A 16,540-nucleotide genomic window follows, 5' to 3' on the forward strand; every position below is an offset into this window, starting at 1 on the left:
AAGGCAGGCAGAGCAATCCTAACCTCTGATATCCCTTGCTGGAGGGAGTTTGGACCTGGCAAATGTTTTTGGCTGCTTGGATGCACAGGTAGCGGGGAGGTGGCTGTCGCTGCAAACATCCCCACTGCACCTGTCAGTGGTGTGGTCTGTTAATAAGCTACCACCAACGGTATCTGGCATAAGGTCCCAGAACAGGGTGGGGGCAGCCAAGGAACCACTGGATCCTAAACTGGTCCAGCAGCTGGAAAGGGACTTGCTGCAGTAATCTGAAGGTGGCACAGCAAACATTCAGAAAAACACTGCCCCCCAGCTTCTACCCCAGCTGGCATGAGCAGCAGGGCTCTGATTCAGAAGCAGTAGTAGTGGTCTTGCTGCTGTATTCACCCTTACTCCTCCCAAACTGGGAGCTGGGATTGTTCTCCCACTGACACCTTTACAGAGATTGTGGGAAACATACCTACAGGATCTCTCTGTTGGTTTGAAAGAAATTCTCATAAGCCACCTGATCAACAAACAGATGGAATTGTACATGGCTTCTATACTCAAGTCTGCGCAAAGTTGCGCCCATGAACTTGTCTTTTTCAGCTAGTAAGTTCCACAGTCCAATCCTCTGCATGTTTACTCATAATCTGTTTTCCCACTAGCATAACATACCAGTACCATGGTGGGCAGGCGGGTCTAGCATCCCCAACCTTCATTTATCGCACCTTAGTAACATGGCCTCAGTGTGGAAACTTGTTGCTGTGACATTACCCTTGTTTGGTGGAAATCCCTTACTTTTCCCATTTACTCTGTTTCTGATCTGATGCCTTCTACTAGTACGATAGAACAGGCTATAGATAGTAGCTGCCCTCAAGGTGGCCTAGAGCAAGGGAATCAAGAGGAAGTCAGCAGGATCCTGGCAGAAACTCATCCGAGACCAATTATCGTGAAACTTGATTGGTCCTGCTGGAGACACAGTGACTCATACCCTGCCTCGCTTCCTCTCATAACTCTGCAAACTTCATAAATGTCAGTTAGCCCTGCAGATGTTTGCCTGTGGCTGTGGTCCTTACTTGGGAATAGCTTCCCCTGAAATCGGTGGAACATTTTCTTCTAAGCATGCGTTATATATTGCTTTGCAACAAAGGCAGTTGCTGTATAGTAGTGCTGGCTTACCTGGTAATAACGGGGTGCTTGCATCCACCATTTTAATTTCCCACAATGCACCTATTACTGTTATTATAATTATTGATTAGATTTATATACAGTACTGCTGTTCATCAAAAGAACTCAGAGTGATTCACAAGAGAAAAATACAGTACCATAGCACAAATAAATACCGGTAGTTAAAATAGAAACAACAAAACAATAGCCCCACCTCCCACAAAAACATTTAGAATATTAATCAGCCAAAGGCCTGGAGGCATTGTGGGAAATGCTGGGGGCATTGTGGGAAATTAAGTGTTGGTTTCCCAGACCCAGCTGCCCTGCATTAAGGGGAACAGGGCAGATGTTAGCAGTGAGCCCTGTGGGGTCCCTAGCACCTGTCTGAGAATGCTGCCTTTTTTGCTTAAATTCATTTAAGCAAAGAAATGTATCTGAAAGAGGGCCATGAATGGAATTTTTAAAGCTTTGAGAACATCTAGGAGAAAGAAACAAGTTTTACTGCGAGAGCTGTTTTTGCAACATTTGCTAATGTAGCTGCTACCAGCATGACTGTAATAATGCTTCTTTATGCAATCTTGCAATTTCTATAAATGCTTTTGAAATTCCACTGAAAGGGGAGAAAAGGGAAGGTTGAACACTGAAAAGGGAGAGTTGGTGGAAATCACCCCCTCCCCTCACACGAATGGAGCAGCAATTAGGACCCAAGCTGCCATTTTTACATGTTTTGTTTGACTCAGTCAAGAGTTAAGTGGTAAAGCAAAAACAAAATAAAAGCGAAAAGCACTAATATACATTTAAAAAATAATAATTCTGACATATTTCATCCACTAAAAGAGGGCACAATATCTAACACTCTTCAAATTAAAAACCTAGTTGAAAAAAAATCTTTTTGCTTGGCACCTAAATAATTAGGAAAGGGTGGAGCTGGAGCCAAACTTGTGTTATAATAGTTATAATTCAACTTTAAAAGCACACACACAACCAAGATTTGTGTTATTTTCAAGTCAAGTATCTAGGTCATGGCTTGCATCATATGTATGTGAAATTTTGCATGATCCCTGCAACAGATCAGTTGCCTGCTACTATAGAGCAAATAAATCTATTTCTCTAGAAGTATAAATTATTGTTATGTTGTGGTAGTTAATGCAGATACTGCCTTTATTCCAGAACTGGGACTCAAGGTGGCTCACAAAATTAAAACAAATGAAAATAAAATATACAAAACTAAAAACATTTCAAAGGGTATGATTAGAAAAAGAATTAAACTATCTAGAATTAAAGCAGGCATAGGCAACCTTCGCCCTCCAGATGTTTTGGACTACAATTCCCATCATCCTTGACCACTGGTCCTGTTAGCTAGGGATCATGGGAGTTGTAGGCTAAAACATCTGGAGGGCCGAAGGTTGCCTATGTCTGAATTAAAGCAATGCAGAATTTCTACAGCAGAAAATATACATATCTTACTAAAATGCAGGTGTGGGGGGTGATGACAGCACAGCATACTAAAAGCAAGCTGTTCTCTAAACCTTGTTGAGATAAAATAGTCTTCACCAGCCAGCAGAAGGACAACAAGGAGGGGCCTAGCCCAGTGCCGGACTTATGTATAGGCTAAGTAGAATGAAGCGTAGGGCCTCTAAATCTAGGGGGCCTCGCCAGCCCTCCTGCTCCCCAGCGGGCAGTCTCCCCTCTCCCAAAATTGCAAACCTAAGACTTCATGCAAGGGCAGGGCAACTCAGGCCTCTGAATCTAGGGGGCCTCACCAGCCTGCTCGCTCCCCAGTGCCGCAGTTTCCGCTCTTAGGGCTAGCCAGTGGGGCCCAATTTGAAGCAGTGGGGTGCAACTTCTTCTTTTTTTTGTAGGGCCCCAGTTCACAGCCAAAGTCTGCAAAATCTTATAGATATAAATAAAATCCATCTAGATTGCCCTGGTGCAATTGCTCCAATTGCCTTAAGATCAGCCCTGAAGATCTCAGAAACCAGGCAGATTCATATGGGAGAATATGGTCCTTCAAATTGCCTGTACCTGAACCGTATTGGGCTTTATGGGTGATAACCAGTTTCTGCCCAGAAACAGACCGGTAGCAGTGGAGCTGCTGTAACATGGGAGTTGTATGGTTTAAAGAGTTGGCTTTTTACCCAGTTAAAGTATTAGCCAACCTTCATTTTTGAATTGGTGGATATCTGTAGGGCTGTGTCCGGGTTTTTTCCCTTTTTGAAATATGGCAACCAGTAATATCTGTCATGCATGTGTTGTTAAAACTAACGCAACAGGCTGTCTTTGTGAGAACAATAGCAGCAGATGGATATAACAAAGTCTGGATTTCTTGTTTTTTGATGGTTTGAATTTATTTTATTTGTTTGGCCATAAGCCATACAACGCAACACCAAACACATGGCAAATGAAAACAATAAAAGCACAGCATTAGAAATCCAATTATCATTCAATTAAACTCCATAATATTTGTATTTATGTATAAACACAAAAACAGATCTTCTCATCCCGACAACAGTCAGTACAACAGTTTCAAAATACAATTGATTCTCAATGAACGTCATAAAGGCAATAATGGCTGTCTGGGGTGTTAAATTCTTATTATCACAGTTAGCAAGCAGGTTTGGGGTTTTGCAAATTATATCATTGTCCCCACTCTTTGAATAAGAGAAGAATATATTTCCAAATGACGAGACAATTAATTGTGGATCTTCCAGTCCTCCCACACTGAAGCTAGACAGGAGACTGCGGAGCCTTCAAAGAGCATCTGATGATGCTATCATATATGATGCAGAAATAAACTCTACTAAACCCTGTGGGACTTCCTGCCAGATATGTGCATGTAGAATTGTAGCTTTAAAAATAGCTCCTCCAGATTTGCTGGAAGAGGAGTTATGAAACTCATCCCTGGTTGTATCTCAAAACATGCCTGGTAGATGCAGGGCTTTTTTCAGCCCGAACTCACCAGAATTTAGTTCTGCTACCTCTTTGGTGAGTTCTGGCACCTCTTTGTTGTGTACCAGCCGCTGCTGCGTGTTGGAAGAAGAGTTTGGATTTGATACCCTGCCTTTCACTCCCTTTTTAAGTAGTCTCAAAGCAGCTAACATTCTCCTTTCCCTTCCTCCCCCACAACAAACACTCTGTGAGGTGAGTGAGGCTGAGAGACTTCAGAGAAGTATTACTGGCCCAAGGTCACCCAGCAGCTGCATGTGGAGGAGCGGAAACGCGAACCCGGTTCCCCAGATTACGAGACTACTGCTCTTAACCACTACACTACACTGGCTCTCATTGGAGACTTCAAGCTGCATGCTGCTTATGGCTTTGTGTCGGAGGCTGTGAGGCAGTAATCGTGCAGAGAAGCATTTTCCTCCTCAAAATTGTTTTCAACAACCTGGGCTTTGTTCTTGGGGAAGAACAGCAAAATACTACTGTGTATAATTCTACATGGACTAGTGCTGGACTAGGACCTGGGAGAGCAGGGTTCAAATCCCAATCTGTCAAGAAGCCCACAGAATGACTTTGGGCCAGTCAACTGCCTTCCAGCCTAGCCTACCTCACAGGGTTGTTGTGATGATACAATGGAGCTGGGGAGAAGATTGCACACCACCAACTCTGTGGAGAAAAGGTGGAAATAAATCTATTAAAAATAAAATTAAAAATAAATGGGTGTATGAAGCTTTTTCAATATACAGCCAGGCAGCCGTACTTTTCACAAGTAGAAAAAAAAGTTTTAAAATTGAACACTGATCAAATTAAACATGTGATTAGATTTTTCCTGGATTTTGATGAAGGGCTCTTCCTGAGGAGTTTATAAAATTCTGTTTTCTTCCTTCTCCTTCTCCTTTTTTCTTAAATGACTCAAACCTAAACAAAGTCTGTCTTCTCAACTAAAATTGACACGCTGAATTATTGAGACAGATGGTTAAAATAAGATTTCCTCCTCCAGTCATTTTCTGACCTCTGCAGGGGCCTGGACTTTGATAATAGATGAAGCCTTCACCATTAATAAGCATTTGCCTTGTTATTTTCTAAAGAGTCATTCATTAGAAGATAACAGTCATGTGCCCATAAAAGTACTCTTGAACTCAGCTCAGGGGGATGACCAGAGATCCTTGTTAATGCCTGAGGGCAAACTGTTTGTTGACTTCACGGTGTCAAGATTGGACACAAAGACTTTGACCTCTAATTGTGCCCAAAGGTTCTCAGCCGGAACACTTATAACCTAGAAGGTTTATCCTGTTGTCTCTGCACCAGCAGATTTCCTTCCGGGATAAAGCGGGGCAAACCTATCCATTAATGTAGACATGTCATGTAGAGCTCAGAGAGATTAGCACAAGTCTGTTGCAAGCATCTGTAAGCAGTAGAATTAGTACTGGTCTGAGCCTGGTTTAATATTTTATTGGTGTGGGATAGTCTATTCAGGTAGTCAGTTTGCCCCAAGCCAGCTTCACATGCACTGTGTTGTATTGAATACAGCAAGTGTACAGCGTGGGGCTCTGAGGATTAATAGGCATATTTCCCATCTGAACTAGGTATTATTTGAAACAATGCCATAATATGGCTGTACCCAAATCTGGAGGGTGTGAACTTGCTGGAAACAACAGGTGGCCAAGATCTGGATTTCAGCATATAGGAAGAGTTGATCTGTTGCCAACCAGGCAAAGGCAGGAGCTATTATACTTGGCCAATCTGGAAGCTGCATACTGTTTGCCAATCACAGGGGCTGATGTTGCACAGTCTCATGTAGTTCACGACACGGCATTCCAACTTCAGGCCATGCCATTCCTGTTTCATATGTTATAATCCCTAACCCGCCATCGGACTACATTAGACTATGTTTTTCTTTCTTTGGTTATATAAAATGCAGGCACCAGGCACCAGCAGCAATAAGTCAAACTTAACTTGCTTTAAAAATAAAATAAAAAGCAGACACGGGTTTGAGTTTATACCCCTCCTTTTTGATGGTTGGATGACTTGTTAAACAGCTGCATTCTTTTCATCTATATTTTTGCAACCACTTCTTGGCTGCTTCCTTTCCCACTTTTTGTCTCTGTGAATGTGCCATGTAGCAGTCCTCTCAATTTCACAGCCTGTTGCAATCCGGAGTTATTTTCTTTGCAACAATGAGTTGTTTTTTTAATGCCATGAAGTTCCTAGACAATCACATTTTATGTTCTATGACCCACTGTGAAAGGAGGAGACACTACAAATCCAAATCATAGTACATTTTCTTTACCCTCTCAAAGGTTAGCAGGATACAGCAAGGATAATTTCATCACTCTCGCTTAGCCTGACAATTATTGCGGTAAGACCGAAAGGGATCACACTTTAATAGGCTTTAAAGATTTTAGTCAATCGGGAGCCTGTGCTTTACTCCCAATTTTGTTAATTAAAGTTGTGCCTCAGTAGCCACAGAGGAGTTGTTCAGGATTATGGTTTATTATTGTCTTGCAGGGTCATGGATTCTTGTGCAAATGTACAGGAGGAAAGCTTGGTGTCAACTTAAATGAGCAAACGATGACATCTTTGAGAGCATGATTTTTAATTCACCATTATGCCTTTATCCACAACTTCAGGTAAGCTAATTTATACAAGGGGTTTTCTGTGGTTTCCACAGTAGGGCACAGATGTAGCAAAGTTGGGAACAGCATACCATTTCCAAACTGTGCCACAAACAAACAGAGTTTAAATAATTTTGTATCAGTTCCCTGTTTATAGAAGGCTACAAGGGAGGGCATTACAGTGGTACCTCGGGTTACAAACACTTTGGGTTACAGACTCTGCTAACCCGGAAGTAGTACCTTGGGTTAAGAACTTTGCTCCAGGATGAGAACAGAAATCACGCAGTGGTGGCACGGCAGTAGCTGTGGGAGGCCCCATTAGCTAAAGTGGTACCTCAGGTTAAGAACAGTTTCAGGTTGAAAACAGACCTCCGGAACGAATTAAATTCGTAACCAGAGGTACCATTGTATTCAAGTGGAAGGGAGTCAAAGACTGCACTTGTGGGTTTCACTAAGACCCTCCCTTCTTTGCAATATCTGAATCACTGCACCAAACTTCAGATACAGAGAATGATGGCCAAAAGAGCAGTGTAAGACAGGATGGTGAAAACAACACAGACATTTTAATACTAGCAGGCCTAAAGCAGAGGTGGCTAATATGTGGCTCTTCTGATGTTGTTGGACTTTAATGCCCATCAACCCCAGCCAGAACGGCCAGTGGTCAAGGAAGAAGCGAATTGTAGTTAATCACAATTACCCCAGCCCCCAGTTTAAAGAATCTAACCACAACATCTATCCTAGAAACATCAATCATCACTCAGGTAGACTAATATCTGTTTTACTGATTTTTAAAAAAATGTTTCTATTGCTATTGTTATTTCTGTACTATGTACACAGCTGTTGTTGCTGTTGCTGCTGCAAAAGTGTGTTTTATAAATAAACTACATTTTTCACAGTTTGTACCCCGAGCTACAAATATATTACAGTTCTGAAGATGAATCTCACTGCCTCTCCTTTCCTCTCTTCTCTCCCCTAAGTCTCCGGCCCTAAGGAGATGAGATGATAGAAAACTCCACTTTTCTACAGTCCCTCTTTAATGAATATGGAGCATATCTGAAGCCAAATGCCAGATGGTGCTTGCTGAGACTGGAACTGCAAAGGGTTCCTAATTAAACCATTAAACTAGGGGTTGAGAAACAGCAGCTCCCAATTTCTCTCTCCTCTGCTTTTTGATAGCCACATAGAAGACGCCCCAGCAGGCTGCATAAAGATCCTTTCAAGCTCACCCCTACATTGATCCTTTGGGAACCCAGAATGGCAAGAGGCAGTTAATTTAAAGCTAATTGAGAAATCTCTTTCCTGTCTTCACATCACCAAACAAGGTGTCAGGGACTCAGCTGGTCTTTGTACCCCTAACGGGAAGAAAATGTACAGAATAAGGGAAGGGAAGATGCTACCTTGTTTTCATTTCCCACACAAAGCATCGTGGCCTCTGAGGTTTTACTGCCTGAACAGCAAGTTAGCTCATCACTTAGAGCTTCTGAAGCATGATAGTGGAACCAGAGGTATAATCCTAAGTCAACACAAGCTGTAAGCCTTGACGAAGTCTTCTTGGGGTCCCACAGCAGTGTGGTCCAGTGAAAATGACTGCTGTGACAGAGTAAGGGCAGATGCTGCGAGAATGGGCTGAGGAAAGAAAATATTGAGGAACTACGTAAGATGCAGGGAATCTAAATCATGGTTGTCAACCACTCTGAGAGACGATTGTGACTAGAAGAGGCCAAAAAGCCTCTTAAAGAAACACAAAGAGAAAGGGAGTTATGGGGCACTGGGGCTGCCACTCTGAAAGCTCCACTCCTCACAGATGTGGCACAAGCACTATCTGGCACTTGCAAGTTCTGCTAAACAAAGCAGTCAACTGGGCACATAGTGAGCAAGGCAATCCCTCCAGTAACACTGATCCCAAGCTATTATGGACTTGATACACTAATAGTAAGTCTTTAAACTTGGCTTGGTAGCATATCAGCAGTTGGTGCAGATCTTTAAGCAGAAGAGAAATGTGCTTCCAGGATCTCAACCCTTGTCAGCAATTGTGCTGCAGCTTCTGGGCCAACCACACAAAAAGTCCCTGGATGTGCATTTGCTTCCATCACAGTTTGGCAAGCTTAAGCTTTGGAGAGGCTCCTTTGCCTGCAAATTTCATTTGCTTCTGTCAACAGTGAAAACAGCAGCAGTGCAATATGATGGGAGACAGATATCTATATATAGAGAGAGGCATAGATGGAAGCCATGTGGCGATCAAGAACAGTCATTCCCACTCCTGGCCAGAAGTTCTTCCTTAAGCATGTTTCCAAAGCTTTCCCCCGCCATGAATGACTTGAACATTGTTGAGGGTCTTCTTGGACCACTTGCTGATTTTTCTAACTATCATATCAATTGTAATGTGCTATGGTAATGCTGTAGGATTTTTAATTCTATTTTTACAGACATGCCGCAGACCACCTGAATGAAGCTTCTGGACTACTGGTAGCCTGTGGACTACAGTTTGGGAGCCCCTGGCATAGATGCCTAACACTAGTCATACAGAGAGTTGACTCCAAAGATGACTTATTTAGCTATCTATCACCCATAGATACCGTACTACCCATTCAATTTATCTCCACTGTAATTAGGACAATAAGTTTGCTTAGCCAGAGAAGAAAGGATTCCCAGAGATTCGTTTGCAGATCTGTATGCTGCCTTTCTGTGATAAAATCAAACTCAGGATGGCCTACAAATAAATATATAAATCATAACAAAAATTAAAAACAGTTTTTAAATGGAATAAGATGTGCATGGAGTCAAAACAGATGTACAGCCCTGCCTATGATCCTTCTCCTAGCTTGTGTGCAGAACAGAAGACAGCAATGTTATTTAGGCAACCAAATCTGCTTTCAATGTGTTTCTGAAATGCAAATGTTGTACAAACATCTTCATGTGTGCCAGGGCAAAAAATTCGACTTAAATCTGCGTACAGGAATCAAATTGTAGGGAATCAGGGGCTATACGATGGGATTACCCATCCTTTTATTTTCCTGGTACTTCCTTTCTCAATGAGTGATGCAGTCATAAAGACCACGGGTGAGGCAACACTTCAGGAGAGTAGTGATCAATGAGTCAGTCCTGGACACAGGACAGAAGAGTGTTGAGCAAACGATCCAGTCTGCTTACAGTGACTGATTAATGTCAGCCTCTGCTCCCTCCAGCAGATGGAAATTACTGTAATGTACTCTATGTGCAGCTGCCCTTGAAAACAGCTAGTGCAAAATGCAGCCATGAGGGTGTTGACTAGCACGACTGTACAAGACGACACAACATCTCCAAGGTGCCTGAGCTCACCCCAAGGTGCTTATTCTGATATATGAAGCCATAAACAGCTTTGGTTCCTTCTATCTTAAGGAGACCTCCTCCTATATTGTCCTGCCCATGTTTTGAGATCTACCATGGAGCCCTTTTATTTATATCATCACCATACAGGCCTGTACTCAAAACAGGGCCTTTTCAGTGGCAGTACCCTAGCTGTAGGATACTATCTCTCTGCAACCCCACCCCCATCACCTTGAGATTAGATTTGCACAGACAATTGGTTAGTTTTGAACACCAGGGCGAAACACTTCTTTTTCACCTGGCCTTTGTATAAATGTGTGGCGTGAAAGCTGCTTCCGCTGTGCCGGGCATTAGCAGAGTTGAAATACAGACCACAGCAAAGCTTGAGGAAATTGGCCCTGAGTCTTGATTGATGACTGTTCTAAGCAGATTATCTTTTTGCCTGTCATTAAGCTTAATGGTTGCTATTTACAGAGACTGCTGTGGATCCCCACAGCAGCAGATCTGCTTGCAGATCAAAAACGAAACTCTCTCTTAGTTACATGCACACAACGCACTGTGCATGTCCATGACTTCACTGTCTTATCTTTGCACCTGTGTAAACAATCCAGCTTCACAGCCAGAGTTTCATCCTACATGCAGAAACTCACAAAGACAGTGTTCTGAAAATGAATGACCAATACCCCGACAAAATGAGGGGTAACCAATGGGACACCCTGAAGATGTTGCTGGAATACAATTCCATTATCTCTGATGATTGGCTGTGTTGGCTGGGGCTGATAGGAGTTGTAATAATAAAACAACATCTGGATGGCTATCCTGGAAAGTTTTAACTTTGCATTGTTTCTACATCAATAATTGTCCAAAATCTGCTATTTGCCTCATTTTTTAATATTCCAAAAAGTGCTGGGTTCTGCTCCCTAACTGTCTGACACTTTAATTCCTCCTACTGTGAAAGGACAAGGCCTCTGGGGAGACTTGCCAGTTCTGGAAGCAATAGTGAGATGTGGGGAGGGCAGAGAAGGTGTCAGGAGAGGGAGAAAAGGACAAGACCAGGCCAGCTGGTTGGCTTCCATCAAGTTCCATCCAGGTGGAATACACTTCCTTCCCTTGAAGACTTATTGAACAAGGAAGCTGATACAGACTGGGAATGAGGAAGGTGTACTGGAAAGGAGGGTCAGTAACTGCTTTAAACTCCAACAGAGTTACCTCAGGCAACTCAAGAAAAGAGGGTGAATTCTGAGCGCGCTTCTGTAACCTTTACAGCAGCCTTTTTATTTATTGACATGCCAATTTGTAAAACTAGGAGATGATGGCAATGAGTTTCATACTGAACATCTTGCTTCACTTTAGATTTTGGCATACCCTCCAAAGTTTAACAGGGGGAAATAGGTACAGTGGTACCTCAGGTAAGAACTTAATTCGTTCTGGAGGTCCATTCTTAACCTGAAACTGTTCTTAACCTGAGGTACCACTTTAGCTAATGGGGCCTCCCGCTGCCGCTGCACGATTTCTGTTCTCATCCTAACCCGAAGTACTATTTCTGGGTTAAAGGAGTCTGTAACCTGAAGCATCTGTAACTTGAAGCATCTGTAACCCGAGGTACCACTGTATAGTGGTTTCAATTAAGCAAACAAGAGCATTGTAGCATAGTGGCCAGCAGCTTAGAGCAAGCAACTCCCATATCTTGGACTGTGATTAAATGTTCACTTCAGAGATGCTTTTCCCTGTAGGCCAGAATACCTAGCTTTTAAATAGCTGCTGCTTGTTCTTTGCTGTCATACAGTTTCTTACGTTGATAACAAACTTCAGGACTCTGTGCACTAGCAAAATTGTGAATTTCAATTCTCAAGTAAGGTGAGCCAGCCAGATTGGTGAAAAAATGCCAACAAAATAAAAATAAACAAAAAATAATAATCAAGGGAAACAGCAATTTGTAACCCCGCCCCCCAGAAAAGCTCCAACATTAGGCACAGATTTGGGGTGCACACAGACATACTTAGAATGACAAGTAGCAAGTGTATTTTGACCATGGGGGTGAGGTCTGTTTCCCCTGCCTTTGCTTCTCAAACCTCATTTTTTCAGCCTTAAATTCAGTTCTCTGTTTCCACTTCAGATTGCAATTTTTAGAAAGTCCTTACAAAAATCCATTAGCGCTTAGTGCAGATTTATCCTAATATACACACGTTTGTATGCAATTTTGCCTACTATACGCATCTTTGCAAAGCAAGTTTCACCAACACAATGCATTTCTGTATGCTATCTTTTACAAATATGTGCATTCTTTGCACACTTTGCCCCACTATATGTATTTTTGTACCCATTGGTTGGCTGGGGAGCTGCATCGCAAAATTCAGAGAAGTGCGAATTTTGAAGGGTAGCAGTGTTTTTGTTCTCATATAGTTTTGGGAATTGTAAATTATCGCTGACGTTATGTGTGTAACCACAGTGGCTTGTGCCCACAGTGAACATGAGTACTTTTGCCTATTAAATAGGCGGAGAGGAGTGTTATGAGCTCCGCTGACTGATAATTGTGAATGGGTCTAATCGTGATGGGTTTGCCTTAAAGGGATGCCTGATTAGTGTCTGGGATTTGACAAAAGAATGTTAATATTTCTTAATGGCTGTGGATAGTTCGCTGAATGGGCTATTCACTTACAGGGGTGGGGTACCAGACACTGCTTGGCAGAATATGAAAAGCAGCAGTTTCAAAACAGCATTAGCCCTATTCAGTTATTCAGGCAAATGCACCCCTCCCGCAGTTATAAATATTCAATATCCAGGATACGTAGACAGCTGTCTTATAGCAAGTCAAAAGATGGATGCTTAACCATGGGGATTGTCTACACCGACCCAACTGGCAGTGGTTCAACAGAGCTGTAGGCTAGAATCTTTCCCCATCCTACCTGACAATGCCAGGACTTGAACCTGGGTCATCCATGTGCTCTACCACTAAGCCATGGCCCTCCCAACTGTCTCCACTTGGTTATTGCATGCATGGAAGAGGGAGCGGGCTCATGCAGCCAGCAACAGCCCCATTTCTGATGTGCCCAGTGGCCATGTTTTGCAGAGGCCACAGGGTTGGCGATAGTCTAAAAGGGGACGCTATGCATACACAAATGGATGTTTAAGGAAGTTTTTAGTGTCTGATGTTTTATTGTATAGTGGTACCTCTGGATGTGAAGGGGATCCGTTTCGGAGCCCCGTTCGCATCCTGAAACGGGTCGTGATTCATTGTTTCTGCGCATGTGTGTGACGTCATTTTGAGCATCTGTGCATGCGCGAGCGGCGAAACCTGGAAGTAACGTGTTCCGTTACTTCCGGGCTGCTGCAGAGTGCAACCTGAAAAAGCTCAACCTGAAGCAACTTCAACCCAAGGTATGACTGTATTTTTAATATTTTGTTGGAAGCTGCCTAGAGTGGCTGGAGAAGCCCAACCCGATGGATGGGGTATGTATGTCTGTCTGTCTGTCTGTCTGTATGTATGTATGTATGAATGAATGAATGAATAAATAAATAAATAAATGTCTCGATTAGTGAATGGGAACTCTGATTGGTTATGCTTCCTGCTCATGTGACCAGGAGTCCTAATTTGGCCCGTGAGGTCATTTGCTCCCAGACATGCCTACCTGCCCCACCTCTGACATCACACCTGATATCTGGTGTGAGGCAGGTAAAGCTGTGCCTGCAAAAGAAAGGGAGCATTATAGGAAGCTCCTGACTGTTGCTCCAGCAGTGGGGCTTTCATTCAGCACTTTTCAAATTTGGCTGAATTTAAATTCAGGGCCAAATGCCTCCCCTGCTTGTGGCAGAGCTCTTCCTTTGCAGACATGGTTCGCTTCAAGATTAAGAATCAATACTCCCTTCAGGACCACTTAAACACTAAGTTGTTGAAATAAATAAGAAGAAAGAACTGAGAGTGCACTCCTGATTCTTTCCTTTTCCGTCACCTTATGTTGTGGTGATGCTAGATGATTGGCAGCCGGATGGCCCCGCCCACCTGTCCAAGTAGCCCACAAGGGTAGGAGGGAGCTTAGGATCCAGCCAGCCATCTGGAACCAGCTGCTAGAGGCACAATTCCACCCCCTGTTTCATGTGCACAGCCAATAGGTGGACAGGAGAGTGCCTCCTCATGCCAGCATTGAACTGAATGACCAGAAGGGCAGACGGCAGACGTGGAGTATGGGATCCTCTGCCTTGTAAGAGGGCCCACTTGCTTCCAGTTGTTGTCTTCTTGTATGTTTGTAAATGAAGCCAATATCACAAAGGCACCCGGAGTGCAGGTGCGCCAGGTTTTGCCCAACATTGCGGGGCCCTGGTGTGTGATGTCATACGGTGTCAGGCTTCAGGGAATCTGATCCCTCCCACGGTGGGCAACCAAGAATTAGGTAAACGAGAAGAGTTCTTACCAAGTGTTTTATTCAATAATCACAGAGAGAGGCTTTGAAAAGTGCCTCTACTGCAGTAATGGCGTTACTCCAAGTAAAGCCCCGTCCCCTCCGTCTGTCCTATTATACATCATCTCTACGTTGGCAGATCTGTGCTTTTTGCCTCTGAGCTTTCTGTTCTCCTACTTTCAATGCCCACCAGGTCCTAGGAGCACTGGCAAAGAAAGAGGCGTGTGGGCGGAAAACACACCGCCCCCGGCAGCGCAATCATGGTGGGGTGCCATCATGGCTGTCCCCCGCCCGTGCTGGGCACCACGCCCCTGCAGGCAGCACGCCATGCCCCACGGCACACCCACGCCCCCAGGATGCATGCCACACCCAGGGCAAGCGCCAGCCCCGTCCCCACCTGCTCTCTGCCCCCCGGTGCCGGAGCATGAAGCTTTGCCAGTACCTGGAAGAGGGGGGGGGTCTGGAATGCTTTCTAAAGACACCGTCTGTCAGCTGTCTCTCCCCTGGGGCTTCTTCTTCCTCCTGCTCCTCTCCCAATATTTCCCAGCTTCTCCCCTCTGCAGCCTCTGAACTGTGACCTTCTGCAAACCACTGTTCGAAATCTATACTGTCTCCCTCTTCTCTGGGAAGTGTAGGAGGGGGCGGCGGTCTCCAGCATTCCTCCTCAGTCCAGTCCCTGACACACAGTAGAAGGAGACCCGATGGGGCCTATCTTGCCCTCCGAAATGCATGATGGGGCCTAGTCGCAGCTGTAGGAGGGCCCCCACAGTGAAAAGGGGGGGTGCTTGGCTCCCATGGCCCCACATAGATGGCATGCCTGTGGAGTGTCTGTGTGCTCTCTCAGCCCAAGGAAATAAAACGTGGTAATGTTGCCCATAGAATATCTGCCTGTCCAAGAACTGATGAAGGCTTGTGTCAGTACCTTTCGTCAGACTGGGGGCAGAAGGGGGCCCTGCAAATGGAACACAGAGATCACTCTTAAAATGGAGCATGTGGGCTAGATCGAAAACAATACCTAGTAATAACTGTTTAAAATATTAGCTTCTTAAAACACACACACCAAAAAACACTTGGGAAACAGGGAGCAGGACACTCCCGCAGGCAGTTATTAAGCCGATGGGTTAAGACACCATGTGTCAAGTGCAGCAGGGAATGCAAAATGGGAATAAAATGAGAGCGTCAAGCTCTGGAAAAGAGAAGCTGGGTTTTTCTGCCTCGTGGGCACAGACTGTCCAGAGGGACTTGGAAGCTGCTGCTCCTGCTGCCCGTATGCCCTGTATGAGCCACCAACCATGCTGGTGACTGGCATCATGCCCAACAGCAAGCTTACAGAGGAGCAGGAGGTGCAAGGAGAAGCCAAATTGTCTCTGGGTCATTAATAATAATAATAATAGTACCCACTAGCCACCAACTGAAGAGACATCATTTGGTGTTGAAATCGCCTTCTCTCTACCCTCCCTTTTCTCTTTTGCATTCATTTGTTCTCCTTGTGCCACAGTGCCTTCCAGGCCTCAGCCTCCTCGTGCGCATATAAAAACAACATCCCTCTCCAAATGAATTCCATGTCTGCAGTGCTGCTGGCTTGCACACTTGGAGCCGCTCGAATTTTTTTGGCAGCCTGCGTGCAGCTTTTTATGATGGTGGTGGGAGGGAAGCGGCTTCTCTGTGCAGAAGAGGAGCCATTAAAGATTCATGGCTGATGAATAATAGAAAATTCAGTCCTTTGATTGCGCCGGGCACACCACGTAGACCTCGGTCCTCATGAAGCTAATTTACAGCAGCTTTTGCAGGGATTCAGAAAACCGCAGTGTGGGTTTTGGATTAAAACAAACACACACACAAAAAGGCAGGGTTATGGTCCAGCCCTCTGGATGGTTTGCACATGTCAACTTTGATTTGATAGGGAGCAAAACTTTGGCCCCTTGACACCCCCCTCCCCCAATTTTAGCCACACCGTAGCCCCCTGCCTCCAGCCTTCAAAAGTCAGTGACTAAGGGGACAACACAAAAGGTAAGGAAACAGGGCTCCCCTTTGATGCCTGCCCCACTGCAGTTCAAGCAATGCCTTTCACAATTTGTAATCAGCTGTAAGGTAAAGGTAAAGGGACCCCTGACCATTAGGTCCAGTTGAGGCCGA

The 16,540-nt window shown here is 44.3% G+C and overlaps 1 long non-coding RNA gene across 1 annotated transcript; it reads left to right on the top strand.

Annotated features, from left to right (window-relative positions):
- The first annotated feature begins 6,390 nt into the window (after positions 1 to 6,390).
- LOC309380381 lies at positions 6,391 to 9,407 on the top strand. The gene is made up of 3 exons (XR_014172897.1): positions 6,391 to 6,445; positions 6,595 to 6,716; positions 9,128 to 9,407. It is a non-coding gene; the product is annotated as an uncharacterized lncRNA (long non-coding RNA).
- The last annotated feature ends 7,133 nt before the right edge of the window (positions 9,408 to 16,540 follow it).

This window comes from Podarcis melisellensis (genome assembly GCF_964234715.1).
Source record: "Podarcis melisellensis genome assembly, chromosome: 11".
Lineage (NCBI taxonomy): Eukaryota > Metazoa > Chordata > Lepidosauria > Squamata > Lacertidae > Podarcis > Podarcis melisellensis.